Here is a 14,893-nt window from a genome sequence, read left to right on the forward strand (position 1 = left end):
AGCATGTACCTCCATAGAAGTGACTATGCATGCAAAGCCCAATAGTAGAGAAATGTCTTAACTTCTTTTACCCCAGCATCTTCCAAACTCACATGACCACAGAACCCTTGCTCTCTGCCCTCATGCTCCCATAATAGTTATTGTCTTTTGGGAAAGCTACAAAATTCCTAGATCCTCGATCCCCAGGTGGTCTGACATGATTATGCTGCCAGCCAGTGTGTAAATGGAGCTGTTGTTAAGGGGCAGAAATTGGCTTTGCCTCCTGTGTCCATTAGGAATGCTTTCATCAGCAAGTACTAGAGTAAGTAATTTCAGTTTGAGCTCTTTCTAATGAAAGTGCAGTCCTTGTATCAGCTATATAGATGTCACCTGGGAGCCTGTTAGAAACCTGGACTTTCAGGTCCCACCCTAGATTTGCTGAAAGGAAATCTATATTTTATTTTTATTTTATTTATTTATTTATTTATTTTGTTTGAGGTACACGGGCCTCTCACTGTTGTGGCCTCTCCCGTTGTGGAGCACAGGCTCCAGACACACAGGCTCAGTGGCCATGGCTCACGGGCCCAGCCGCTCCGCGGCGTGTGGGATCTTTCTGGACTGGGGCACAAACCCGTGTCCCCTGCATCAGCAGGCGGACTCTCAACCACTGCGCCACCAGGGGAGCCCAGGAATCTATATTTTAATAAGATCCTCAGGTAATTCAAATGCACAGTAACATTTAAGGAGCACTGATTTAAACAATAAGGGCATTTTTTTTTAATCTAATAATAAATTCAAAGATGGAGGGTCCTATTTTGATTTGCAACCCAAAGGAGTATTTAGGGCCCAGGGTCCTGTTTCCTCATGGTGGTAAAATGGCTGCCAACTCTATGCATTTTATCCTCTCTTAGCTGCATTGAAATACAGCTAGAAGGGGCTTTCCTGGTGGCGCAGTGGTTGAGAGTCTGCCTGCTGATTCAGGGGATGTGGGTTCGTGCCCTGGTCCGAGAAGATCCCACATGCTGCGGAGCGGCTAGGCCCATGAGCCATGGCCACTGAGCCTGCACGTCCGGAGCCTGTGCTCCACAACGGGAGAGGCCACAACAGTGAGAGACCCGTGTACCGAAAAAAAAAAAAATACAGATAGAAGGAGACAGGGGCAAAGTAGACATGGAAGGAGGCAGGGACAAAGGACTTTTTCTTACGTGGATTTTTTTTTTTTAATTTTGGCTGCCCCACAAGGCTTGCAGGATCTCAGTTCCCTGACCAGGGATTGAACCCGGTCCATGTCAGTGAAAGTGCTGAATCCTAACCACTAGACCACCAGGGAACGCCCAGGCTTTCTTTTTTTATTAAGAAATAATTTCTTTCTCAGGAGTCCTGCTACAGCTTCCCCTTGGTTCTCATCAGCTAGATCTGTGTCACATATTCATGCATTAGATCAATTACTGAGAACATGTAACAGGAAAGCCTCAATTGCCTTTGTTCTTGACCAGTGCTGTCCAAAAAAAATATAAAGCTAGCCATATATATAAGTTAAGATTTTCTCGTAGCCACATTTTTAAGAAAAGAAAAAAAACAGGTAAAATTAATTTTAATAATGTTTTATTTAACCCAGTATATCTAGACCATTATCATTTCAACATGTAAGCAATATAAAAAAATTGCCAATGAGATATTTTATTTTCTTTATTTCATACTAAATCTTTGAAATCGAGTCCATATTTTATGCTTATACTACATTTCAATTCAGATGCTAAATTTTCATTAGAGATGTTTGATCTGTATTTAGATATCAATTGAAAAGGTGTTCACCAAATTGCTCCATGCATAATTAAATATTTTCCAATAATCAAATCATGTTTCAGATTTTAAGTTAAATTAAATTTAAATTAAATTAAAAATTTGGTTCCTCAGTCACATCAGTCACGTTTCAAGTGGCTGGTTGCTGTTGTATTGGACAAGGCAGGACTAGGCCCTCGCTACTCAAAACATGGTCCAGGGACCAGCAGTGACAGCATTTTCTGAGAGCTTGTTAGAACTGCTGAATCTTGGGTCCCACCCTAGATCTATTCAGTCAAAATCTATATTTTAATTTAATTTAATGCACATTAAAGCTTAAGCTGTACTCAACTTTGGCTAGGATTTACAATGACTGTGGGAACTTTAGAAAATACTGTTGCTTACACCCCACCCGAGAACCTTGGAATCAGACTTTCTATGGGGTCCAGACATCAATATTTTATTGAAGCTTTCCAGGTTATTCCAATATGCAGCCAAGTTTGAGAACTGCTGGTCGAGACCAATCCTGATTCGTCCCTTCAATTCAGACACATTGCAACCCCAGCACTATGGTAGTGGAAGTTCTTAAGTAACCAAGAGTGGTTTCCATATTTGCTTCCCCTGTTCTGTGGATATTTTCTGTAGGGATCGGTGTCTGGCTGGTATCTGCTATGCTTGCTTGGGTCACACTCTCTTGGTCTCTTTTCTCCATTCAATCTGGCTAACTCTTTCCTCTGTTTTCCAGTCAACAGTTTCACCATAGCTTACCTTCCTTGTTCTCCCAGGTAGCTGACACGTTAGGCTGTGCTGATCAGTATTCAAACCTGATCTGGAAGCCCATCAAGGGCTGCCTTTACTTCCAACTCCTCACCTCTGCTCCAGCCCTAGTGAAGATGCATCTTGCTTCTTTGTTGTTGTGTTATTCATTGCCTCTGCCTCAGTGTTTCATCCACAGTGTCCTTTTCTTAGTTCTTACACTTCCCACCTTATACATTTCCAGAATTAATTTCCTTAAGGTGCTCATAATTCTGCCTTTGTTTCGTTGATTATATTTTGCCTTCTCGTTGATGATGAGCTCAAATGAGGTGGGTATGAAGTCTACTCATTTAAAGCAGCTCTGAATCTATGAGCTCTAACTGAGATGCGATTTTTATGACCATATTTGGGTACCTTGTAAGCTGCTCATGTATCCTTCTCTGGGTTCCTGGAGACTCAAAATGTACACAGACCTCAAAACATAGGCTTGCATATTTACATGCCTCCATTGCAAACTATACCACCTGAGCTTCTCTTCTGAGGAGGGAACTTTAGCAGCACAGACTTGGAAAAAAATAGGTTCTTCTCTACTAGGAAACTTCACCTGGGAGGCTCTCATTAGTACACACAAAGCCACTTTAAAACAAAAGTGTATTCAGTTTGCCCAGCTCTAAGAGGCACTGTTGTGGTCATGTGGACTCATGAACAAAGGGGCTGATTGACAGCCTTTTGAAATCTAACCCGTTTCTTGGTAGAAGGGCTTCTGTACAGGATACATTTCCGTGATGAGTAATTGCTGTCAAATCTAACAAAAGGAGTTCTCTAAAATTTAGGCCATGTAACACTTAGGCTATGTAATAGAACAGCTTTGTATTGGGTGGTATTTATTTATTTAAATATTAAGAGAATCCTATCAGCTTCTGGAAATTATTATTAAAGTATAAATGTTTTTATTTGAGATTGTGTAAACAAGTATGTGAAGACTGAGCACTTGGAGAAATATAGGAGTTAAGCAATAATAGCAATTCTTACTCTTACGTTTGAAAGTAAATCAGTATTTTAACTGTGTAAACTCCATGATTTAAAAAGTCTTAGTTTAGAAAAATCTGATTTTTGAAATTTAAAATTGTAAGTAAGATCAAAAATATTTTTTAAAGTCATTTAAAAATCTATCACATTTATGTATTTTTTCTAATATTTACATTGCATAAAAAATTAATATGGTAAAGTCCCCATGACATTTTTGAATAGTCATTAGAAGTGAACTATTCAAAGAAGCTCCCTGAGAAATATGGTCCATATGACTCAAATTATGTATAGAACAGCAAAATATTAAAAGTATAATGTTAGCTTCCTTGTATTAGAATTAAGAAATATCATGAGGAACCCCAGACATTTTGGAGGACTGGAAAAACTTTGACTTTTCTGCAATCAAACACTCTGTTCAGTAAAAGAGGAAAAGCTAATAATTAAATACACATTATATCTAGTAAAATACACATTTATGCCAGCATATATAATGAAGTATATCCAATTTGCCCAATAATATATGTAACACATGGGTGTGTTGTGTCTTGCCTTGTTCATAGCAGTTTGACACATAATCTTACCATCCTCTGTGGCCCTGGGCAGAGTCAGTAACATTTCGGTTCCATTCCACAGATTTGAAAATGGAGACTCAGAGAAGAACAATATATACCCCAAATCAGCAGAATGTAAGATTAGAAATCATTCATCTTACTCAACAGCTGGTGTTCTTTTCACTGTAGTATGCTGCCTCTTTATTTCTTAGGGCTCTCAGGCAATAGAACTTTTTAAGCTTTCTGGGCTATGAGATGTTAAAGGACTGGCCAGAGAGCTGACCGCTCCATGGTGGATTAGACCAGCCTGACAGATTGCTCCTATCTCCTGACAGAACCTCAGTCCCTTTTTCCATAATTCTGAAAGCATTAAAGCTTTGAAATTTAATTTTCCCATAAGTTTGGCATAAATTTAGTGGCAAAATTATGCCTAAACCAACAGGAGGTTATATATAGTCTTTATCTCACTTTGGGTGAAGAGCTATAGGTCTCACTGCATAAATACTGGTGTATTTGCTAGGGATCCACAAACTTTTTCTCTAAAGATCTAGATAGTAAATATTTTAGGCTTTGTGGATCATACTGTCTCTTTGGCAACTACTCAACTCTGCCATTGTGACTAGCACAAAAGCAGCCAGAGAGTATGTAAATGAAGGCATGGCTGTGTTCCAATAAAACTTTATTTACAAAAATAGGGGGCAGGTTGGACTTTGTCCACTGGCCATAGTCTGTCAACCCCTGGACTTAAGGGTGATGGCTAGATTTGATGGGACTATTGCATAATGTATTATATTTGCACCATATTACCTTTCTGACATTGAAACATATCAGACCCCAAAGGATTTTGGTAAGGGGCCATGGGCCTGTATCTAATATTTAGAGGAAGTATTACAGAAGAGAAAGTCTGTTTTGGTCAAGCACTAAAGTCTTCGTACACGCATGACTGGAGGGCCAACTAAAGTTCAGGTATTGCCAGTGCATTAGTCAAGAATGAGTGCTGTGAACCAGAAAGTATTTAAACACATAGGTTCATATTTGCCCCACATAACAGTAAGTTCAGTGGTAGGTAGTACAGGGCTGGTTCAAGCTAAGTGGTTCCCTCAGAAATCCAGCCTCTCTCCATATTCATTCTCTACCATCCTTAGTTGATAAGCCTTCATCCTGATGATCATTGCCTCATGGTTGTAAAATGGGTGCTGTACCTCCAGGTGTCACATACACACTCCCAGCAGAAAGCAAAAAAAGGAAGTGGGGAACATTGTATCTATATTAGAAAAGCAGAAACTTATCCCCGAATCTCAACATTTAGTCTATCACTGGACTAAACAGGATCACAAAGCTACCACTAATTGTAAGGAAGCCTCTGGAAGCAAGTATTTTTAGTTGGGTTCGTTTTCATTACCCACTGAAATAGGGAGAAAAGATATTGGGTGGACAAGTTGCACCATCTGCTGAGGCATCTGTTCTTGTTTTGGTAGCTGTTACATTTCATTACAGATATTTAACATTTTATAGTCTTCTCTCCTGGGCAACATATCTTTTTAAGTATCACCAGTGTTAGCAGTGTTTTCCATCTGAGTTGGAAAATTAAATAACATGATTCACATTTTTAAAATGTAAATGTTGTGTAATATGAATGTATAATCACTTGAGAATGGATTTTTCAGAAATAAACTTTCCTGAGGATTTTAGTGTTGGAGGATTTTGTTTAGATGGGACCCTTAGTATGTGTGTTTGCAAGGTTTGAGGAAAGACTGAGGTTGAAGTCAATGGAAGGCAGCTTACACATTCAGCCTCGTAAGCAAGTCTTTGTTCTCATGGGGGACAATTGCACAGTAGAGCAGGATTTCATGACATGGCATGGTGAACTCAGAGAGCTTTAAGATAGAACAGTCACTCAGTAACTTTCTTAACTATGGCTCTGCTACAAGTCTGAGAGAAAAGCAATTAGATAGGCACACAGAGACCATTTTAGTTTTTACTTGTGTGTCTTGGGATCTTTTTTTTTTTTTAACATCTTTATTGGAGTATAATTGCTTTACAATGTTGTGTTAGTTTCTGCTATAACAAAGTGAATCAGCTATATGTATACATATATCCCCGTATCCACTCCCTCTTGTGTCTCCCTCCTACCTTCCCTATCCCACCCCTCTAGGTGGTCACAAAGCACCGAGCTGATCTCCCTGTGCTATGCAGCTGCTTCCCACTAGCTAGCTATTTTACATTTGGTAGTGTATATATGTCAATGTTACTCTCTCACTTCGTCCCAGCTTACCCTTCCCCCTCCCCGTGCCCTCAAGTCCATTCTGTATGTCTGTGTCTTTATTCCTGTCCTGACCCTAGGTTCATCAGAACCATTTTTTTTTTTTTTAGATTCCATATACATGTGTTAGCATATGGTATTTGTTTTTCTCTTTCTGACTTACCACTACTGGGCATATACCCTGAGAAAACCAGAATTCAAAAAGAGTCATGTACCACAGTGTTCATTGCAGCACTATTTACAATAGCCAGGACATGGAAGCAATGTAAGTGTCCATCGACAGATGAATGGATAAACAAGATGTGGTGCATATATACAATGGCATATTACTCAGCCATAAAAAGAAACGAAACTGAGTTATTTGTAGTGAGGTGGATGGACCTAGAGTCTGTTATACAGGGTGTCTTGGGATCTTTACCCTCCTGTCTGAGGTGGTATTTATTGTCTTTCTGGACACAGGGCACTTACTTGTTTTTTGTTTGTTTGTTTGTTTTTTTTTTTTTTTTTTTGGCATAAGCTACTGTAATAAGAAAGGATAGAGGTACCCACACAATTTCAAATGTATATTTGCTTTAGTAGGCTATCCTAAAATGGTACAAGTGGAAATAGCATGAAAATAAATAGATTCATTTATTGATTTGTTTAGACCTTAAATGTAAGTGAAATTAGTTTTTCTTCAACTAAGTTCTGTAACACTGAATTAATTCTAGAATCTGTTTCAATGTAGCCATTATGACTAAGTTATAACAATGAACTTTGATCTGTCAGATAAAGCCTAATTTTGAAATAATGCCCATCAGACCATCATCTGCTGTACTTTTGAAAACTGCAGCAAGAAAATCCAGTTTTTAACCCAAATAGTTCATGGTTCTTAGGGAATCCAGAATTAAGTGACCACCAAGAACTATTTCAAAAGTGACCAGAAATGGAATGGTCTGCATTTTGATGAGGAGAAATGAAGAAGAAGTCACGTTGGTAACTGTTTGAATCTGGATTACTCTGTGGCGTCCAGATCATTCATTAACATGGTCAAAGCAGCAGATACTGATGAAAAACAGACAGCTAAAAGAGAAGGATCAATGTGAACAAACCTATCAACTGAGCCAGAAGAAACAGAAATAAATGAGAAGAGATAAATCCTTAAAATCATTCCAAATTTTATCATCAGGGAGAGTTAAAAACAGACTCCTATGGAAGAGGAGTAGTTCAAGACCAAGAAGGGATTCTTGGAAATTAAAGAGTAATTGTTGACTTAAAAAATAATAGTATAGTGAAAAGATGAAGAAACCTTCCAGAAAAATGGAGCGAAAGAACAAAGAGTTGGAAAATATGAGTGAAAAGATGAGACATGATAGTGGTCCTACATGTTTTTATAGAGGGTCTGGAAAGAGAAAATTGAAAAAAAATTGGAGGAAATAAAAGATACATTCACACACACATTTTTAACTTTTCCAACTCTTCAGACAACAAAGGCCCTCTGAGTGCAAAGTAGGTTGAGTAAGCATATGAGTGGATCGGTAATTAAACACATTTTCCTGATATTTCAGAACACCAAGGAACAGGAGAGGATGCTAAAAGATTCCAGAAATGGGAGTGGGATAGGGAATTGACCACAGAGATGATTTCTAGAGGACAAGAGAATGATACCTTCTTGGTTTGGTAGGAATTTTGATTCTGTTCCCAACAAACTGCAAATTCAGTATGAAGGGAAAATAAAAGCATTTTAAGACAAGTAAGAACTAAAACATTTGCTCATCCCCAGGTCATTCCTAAAAGAATTAATGCAGCAAAATAAAAGAGAGAAATGTGGGTTCCAAGGATAGGTGGATAAACTAAACTAATACAAAAAACAAGAAACCCCAAGACAGTAGGTCTTTTGCAAATGGTTAAAAGAAAAAAAAAAGCTGTCAAAAGCAGAATAGGATTTTTAGGAATTTCTAAAATCCTAAAAGCAAATGAAATTTCTATAAGAGAAAGTGTGATAAAACTGCATCTTCTCAGTTAACGGAGTATTTAAGTCGGGCCCTTCTCAACTCAGTTTTCTTTGTTCTGGTTCTTGAAGCAGCAGAGGCGAGAGCAGTGTTGTATGGCCTTCTCTTCCTTCACATGCACAATTTGTTTCTGTAGAGTATTTACCATGTAATTTTCATATTGTAAATGCTGTTCATTTTTCAATTTACACACATCACTGTGTAAAAAAGTTATAGTACAGAACATGGTATAAATGATAAAACTTTGACAATGTGAGAGTAGTAGTTTGCTAGAGAAAAGTTGGGAGGTGGAAAGGGGAAGAATGTGAAAGGAGACAGAGGGACCCTAATCCCTCATTTTACAGAGAGAGCAAGATAACACTGCCTCAGTTTGGTGAGTTAAGAAGAGAGGTTTAAACTGTCTACAGATCAATTGAAAAACAAAATATTATATAATATTAGCAGTGGTGAAGAGAAGGAAAAAAAGGGAATGGCATACTGTGGAGTCAAATGATAATTTTTAAGTTGACAAATCAAGAAATAGGGTTTTGAGCATATTATCTGGAGGTACACTTTCCAATTCAGTAGCTACTGGCCAGGCGAGGTTATTGAGCCGTTGAAATGCGGCTCATCCAAATTGAGATGTGCTGTGAGGAAAATACACCTCAGATTCCCAAGGCTTAGTATGAAAAAAATGAATGTTGAAATACCTCAGTCATTTTTAATATTGAATAATGTTGAACTGATAGTATTTTCAGTCTATTTAAATAACATATTGCTAAAATTAATTTTACCATTTTCTTTTTGTTGTTTTTAATGTATTACTAGAAAATTTAAAATTACATATGTGATTCGCTAGAGTTCTATTGAATAGCCCTGCCTCTAGAGAGGTATAGAGGTAGACTAGAGGAGTTGAAATCAGAAATGATCAATTTATTTGTACCATTGTGGGAGTGGACTGGTGTGATGGGAAAGGAAGCCTTTTTGTCTTATACTTTTATATCTTTTAGAAAATTGTTTTTATTAAATATTGAGCAGTTTCAAAAGGATATTTGTAAAATATATGAAAAGCATGAGGAAGAACAAGATAATAAATATTCTTAATCACCACCCAGTTTAAGGAAACAAAGAAGCAAAAACAACCCACCATTTACGTTGAAGGCATTTCTCCCTCCCACCCCAAGCTCCTGGACTGTTTTAATTTTTATTATTGTCATCATAATAAAAATAATCATATGCCTTTCAAGAAAGTTTTTAAGTGGAGGATATCCTTTTTTTTTTTTTTTTTTTTACAGTCCAGGTCTTTTATCTTCTTTACATCCATCATACCATGAATTCATAGGGATTGGGCTCCAACAGTTCAGGCTCCTTTCCACTGGTTCTCACGAAGTGTGCTTCTCTGGGTGGGGCAGGCTGGTGCTTCAGTTGAACCCAAGTCCCTTTCTCTTTGGCTTCCTTCTTTTTCTGATCATTTTCCTTCACCCGTTTCAGGAAGCTATCCCGGCTCTTAGAGTGCTTAATATGCTTGATACACACGTTAATTCTCTTGGCGAGAATCTTGCCCTTAACTTGTTTGTTTACAATGATGCCAACAGCGTGCGGGGTAACCCGTAGACTCTCCCAGTTTTGCCGTGGTAACATTTGTGGGGCATTCCTTTTTGAACAGTGCCCATTCCCCTGATATCTACAATATCACCTTTCTTGTAGATTTGCATATATGTGGCCAAAGGAACAACTCCATGTTCTCTAAAAGGCCTAGAGGACATGTAGTGGGTGCCCCTCTTCTTTCCCTTTGTGTTGGTCATTTTGGCGAATTACTGGAAGATGGCGATTCCGGCCAAAAGGCAGGATATATTGTATAGTTTTTTTGTTTGTTTGTTTGGGTAATTTGGCAGTATTAAATTTTAAAATGGCTATGCTATTGGAATTAGTTGTTCCCTTTGAGAAATATGTTTTATGTGTTCCAAAAAATGCAAACTGCAAAGAAGTATGTAAAACTTGATGTCATTTTAATTTTTCTTAAAAAGATGGATGTTTGTATATCTACTTTATAACTATGCATGTACACATACATATACATGTATATGCTGCCATACACATAGACATGATATATGTATGTATACACACGAACGTATGCATAGTCAGTACCTGGTAACATTGCTTATCTCTCATAAGTCCGATTGGAAGGGTATTTTCTTGTTTTATACATTTTCAGAGGCAGATGATCATGCAATCATAATTTTATTTACTTAGTGGTGATAATTTTCTGTATTTTTCCACATGAAAATACTTGAAGAAATAAAATAAATATGTTTGAACAGTTAGGGCTTTTTTAGAAGAGAACACATTGCCTTAGAAGATAGGAAGCAACATGTTTTGAATTTTTTAAAAAAAAATGTTAAGTTACACAAAAAGTACTAAAGCCATCATTTTTCTTCTCCCCCACCCCAAGTGTATTAGTCCAAGAGGCAGGTGTTATCACTTTCAAACCAACCCTAAAGCTGATTCCTTATCTCATCCTTTCAGTCTAAGGCACTTGGAAAGGACACAGCAGTCTTCCTCCAGTGCTTCCTTTCCAACACAAAATTTAAGAAGCCTGTCAGCAAATCACATTAATGTAGTGAACTGTACTTCCCACAGGACAGTCAAAACAAAGGAGATGCATGAATCATTTTAATTTGATGAATGTAGGCCATGATATATAGGTAATGTTTACTTTTTCTCTAATTATACGTGTTCATGAGCACTGAAAAGAACCTTTTTTGTGGGGTGGGGGGCAGAGCGCCATGCAGCTTGTGTGTTCTTAGTTCCCCAACCAGGGATTGAACCTAGGCCACCGCAGTGAAAGCGCTGAGTCCTAACCACTGCACTGCCAGGGAATTCCCTGAAAAGATCTTTTTTACTTCATAAAATTACAAAGAAGAAATGAACTATTTACTTCAATCCTATCATCCAGACATAACCATTAATAATATTTTGTTATATTTATTTCTAGTATTTCCAGACATAAACATAAACTATATTTTGAAACTTTGGACATATCATGTGTATGTCTTCTGTTTTTTTTTCCCAAAACCATTATATTTGGAGTGCTTTTTCATGGCATTGAATATTCTTCATAGGCATAGTTTTAATAACTTTGGAATAGATCATTTTAGAGAAATCAGTGAAAAATATATTATGAGTTTAAATTGGAAATGAATATATTGCATTTTTATTGGGGTTGGAATTGAACATATTTGTTCTTCTAGGGGAGTTTTAGTATACAATTGATACCATAAGTGAAAAGATAATGAAATGTTTACCTTGTCATAATCAATAGCAATTTTCTTAGCTGTATTAGGTGAATGGAAGTCTTTATGGATGTGTAAGACATGTCCAGAGACACATCTTGAATGAAAACAGATGGTTGTACACTTCTGACCCCACCAATAGATGAAAAGGCGGAAACTTCATTAATGCAAAGTGGCGTGGAGCTGTAACCATGCATCTCAGGACAAAAATGAATCTAGATTCTGTTCTTGTCTCAAGGAGGCAGAAGGTTAAAGGCTTATCTTTGCCGGGCTGTTTACCCCTAACGGATGACTCATTAGGCATAAGCTAGCCTTGTCAAGGTGAATTCCACCAGTACCAAGTCTAATACGTATCATGAAAGATGGGATGTGTTAGTGGTTATGGAAACGGGTGTGTGTGGAATTATATCTTCTGAGGTCAAGTGGATGAATGGGGTTGGATGGGTGGGGGAAGGAATTGTCTTTAGGATAGGTAGGAATCCAGGAGCTGGTACCACCTGAGGAGAACCACTGGATTTTTATTTTAGGTGGAAGATCAGAGACATTTACAAGGATTATAATAAGGAAGAGTGTGATAAGGCAAGATGGGAGGATCAAACAGATAGTCAGATGAATGAGGGAGTGGAGAGAGGAACTTATAAAAATCATAGCTTCCACCTCCCAGATGCCTTCTGTGGGCCAGCCACCTGTCTCCTGTGGGTGGAATGCGAGTCACCTGCTTAGTGGGGAGTGACGGAGGAATAGGCAGGATTTCTTTTTACTTGGCATGTAAGGATAATAAGGTTGAAGGAAATGGGAAGGAAGGACATAGATTGAAGTAAACAGAGCCTTAATTATTAAAAGAGTTTGAAGAGTTGACATTGTCTGACATTTCAAGAGGAAGTAAAGGCTCCTTTTAAATGATTCGCAGAAGGTCATAGGATTGTTCACAGGTAGCCCCAGGAAGTTGCCCACCACTACTGGATATGGACGTGAACTCTTTATTCCTCTAAGATCCTGACCTCTGGGACAGATAGTGTATTCGCTGATGAAAAGTAAAACTACCTTCCCTTTGCATTAAGATTTGTAGGCTCCCTCTCAAGCTAGTTTAAGCAAGAAAAAGGGGAAATTATCAAAAGGATGCAGGGCTGTTTCCAGGGATCCCATGGTAAGAAAGGAAGAATCTGAAAATAGGAACTAAAAAGCTTTCAAGTATCCAGGCGGCAATTGATCTTCAGGTGCTCTCTCATCTCTGCTTCTCCAGTGCTATTTTTCTCTGTCCCCGTTTCTCTTTCCACATGAGGTACAATGACGGTTCCAGATGTTTACATCCCCCGGTTCAAGCAACTCGTGACTGGCCCTCGGAAGTCTGACCCCAAATTCTCAAGAGAAGAAGAAGCTGATTGGCTCAGCTTGAGCACATGTATGTCCATACTTGGTCCAGTCAGCTCTGGCCAGTGGTAAGGTCCTAGCACAAATATAGGTGCCATTGATATGCCATGGAAATGGGTCAGATAATAATTCTCAAAGAAGTTGTGGGCTCGATGGGCTCTCCAAAATTGACCACTACCACTGACACCTTAGTAGATGTGGGGCAGGAGACATAGCCTTTCACCATCACTGTGTTTTCTTTTCCACCAAAAATAATATCTAGCTCCTTGCACTTGAAAATGTGGTCCATGAACCTGCAGCATTAGCATCGCATGGGAACTTAGAAATGCAGACCCTTAGGCCCTACCCCAGACCTACTGAATCAGAATCTGACAGTTCACAAGATCTCCCAACAATTGTAGGACATAATATTTGAGAAATGCTGATTAGACAGAGGAGCAAATTAGGAACCACAGATTAGGGCTGTTAAAAGGGCTTCTTCCAGAGAGGGATGGCAGCCAAATTGTTTTGTCTGAACTTCAGCTGAGAGCCTTCCCCTGCCCTCACCCAAGCTTCCTTTTGAGTACATTTCTGCTGGAAATTCAGAGTTCAGAATGAGGATGGAGAGAGATGCCAGTGTCTGATGTGGGAACCATAGTGTATGTTGTCCTGTTTTGGCACTGAGGGGTGATCTGTGGGGTGAAAAAAGGAAAGAGAAAAGCAATAAATGTGTTAATATCATCATCAAAATGGAAGTATCAGCAAGCTTGCTTTTTTTTTAACATCTTTATTGGAGTATAATTGCTTTCCAATGGTGTGTTAGTTTCTGCTTTATAACAAAGTGAATCAGCTATACATATACATATATCCCCATATCTCTTCCCTCTTGCGTCTCCCTCCCTCTCACCCTCCCTATCCCACCCTTCTAGGTGGTCACAAAGCACCGAGCTGATCTCCCTCTGCTATGCGGCTGCTTCCCACTACCTATCTATTTTACATTTGGTAGTATATATGTCCATGCCACTCTCTCACTTTGTCCCAACTTACCCTTCCCCCTCCCTGCGTCCTCAAGTCCATTCTCTAGTAAGTCTGTGAATTGGTACAGCCACTATGGAGAACAGTATGGAGGTTCCTTAAAAAACTACAAATTGAACTACCATATGACCCAGAAATCCCACTACTGGGCATATACCCTGAGAAAACCATAATTCTAAAAGAGTCGTGTACCAAAATGTTCATTGCAGCTCTATTTACAATAGCCAGTAGATGGAAGCAACCTAAGTGTCCATCATCGGATGAATGGATAAAGAAGATGTGGCACATATATACAATGGTATATTACTCAGCCATAAAAAGAAATGAAATTGAGATATTTGTAGTGAGGTGGATGGACCTAGAGTCTGTCATACAAAGTGAAGTAAGTCAGAAAGAGAAAGACAAATACCGTATGCTAACACATATATATGGAATCTAAGAAAAAAAAATGTCATGAAGAACCTAAGGGTACGACGGGAATAAAGGCAAGCCTGCTTTTAATTAAGTAGTCATTATCTTGAAGTTAATAAGTGTCACTTATATATTAAGTCACTAACCTACCTCTGTTTTCATGTCCAGCTCTGCAAGTTTTTAACGTCCCTAAAATGGCATCTTTTCATGAAGCTTGAGCTCTTTTTGAGCTAAACCAACAACTTTTGATTATGGAGAAATTACTAGGTTGATTGCTTAGAATATAGATACCCTCAAGAAACTTACTAGGTAGAACATCTTTGGCAGCAATTCAGAAATCCATGCCATTAGCGTTTTGGACTTTGAAGTCTAAAAAGATGAATTTCAGACACTCTACTTTGCAGGAATTCTATTTTCCTACTTTTCTCTTGTTTACTCCTTAAAATAATCCTGGGAACTGATGTGGGTCACGAT

At 38.4% G+C, this 14,893-nt stretch overlaps 1 protein-coding gene and 1 pseudogene across 3 annotated transcripts in view; one reads left to right on the forward strand and one right to left on the reverse strand.

Annotated features, from left to right (window-relative positions):
• PLCB4 (phospholipase C beta 4) overlaps nucleotides 1-14,893 on the forward strand; it is a 417,084-nt gene that overhangs the window by 198,222 nt on the left and 203,969 nt on the right. The window lies entirely within an intron of this gene.
• LOC114894280 lies at nucleotides 9,654-10,138 on the reverse strand (annotated as a pseudogene).

The sequence above is a fragment of the Monodon monoceros genome, unplaced genomic scaffold (assembly GCF_005190385.1).
Source record: "Monodon monoceros isolate NGI ecotype Baffin Bay Population unplaced genomic scaffold, NGI_Narwhal_1 Super_Scaffold_13, whole genome shotgun sequence".
Lineage (NCBI taxonomy): Eukaryota > Metazoa > Chordata > Mammalia > Artiodactyla > Monodontidae > Monodon > Monodon monoceros.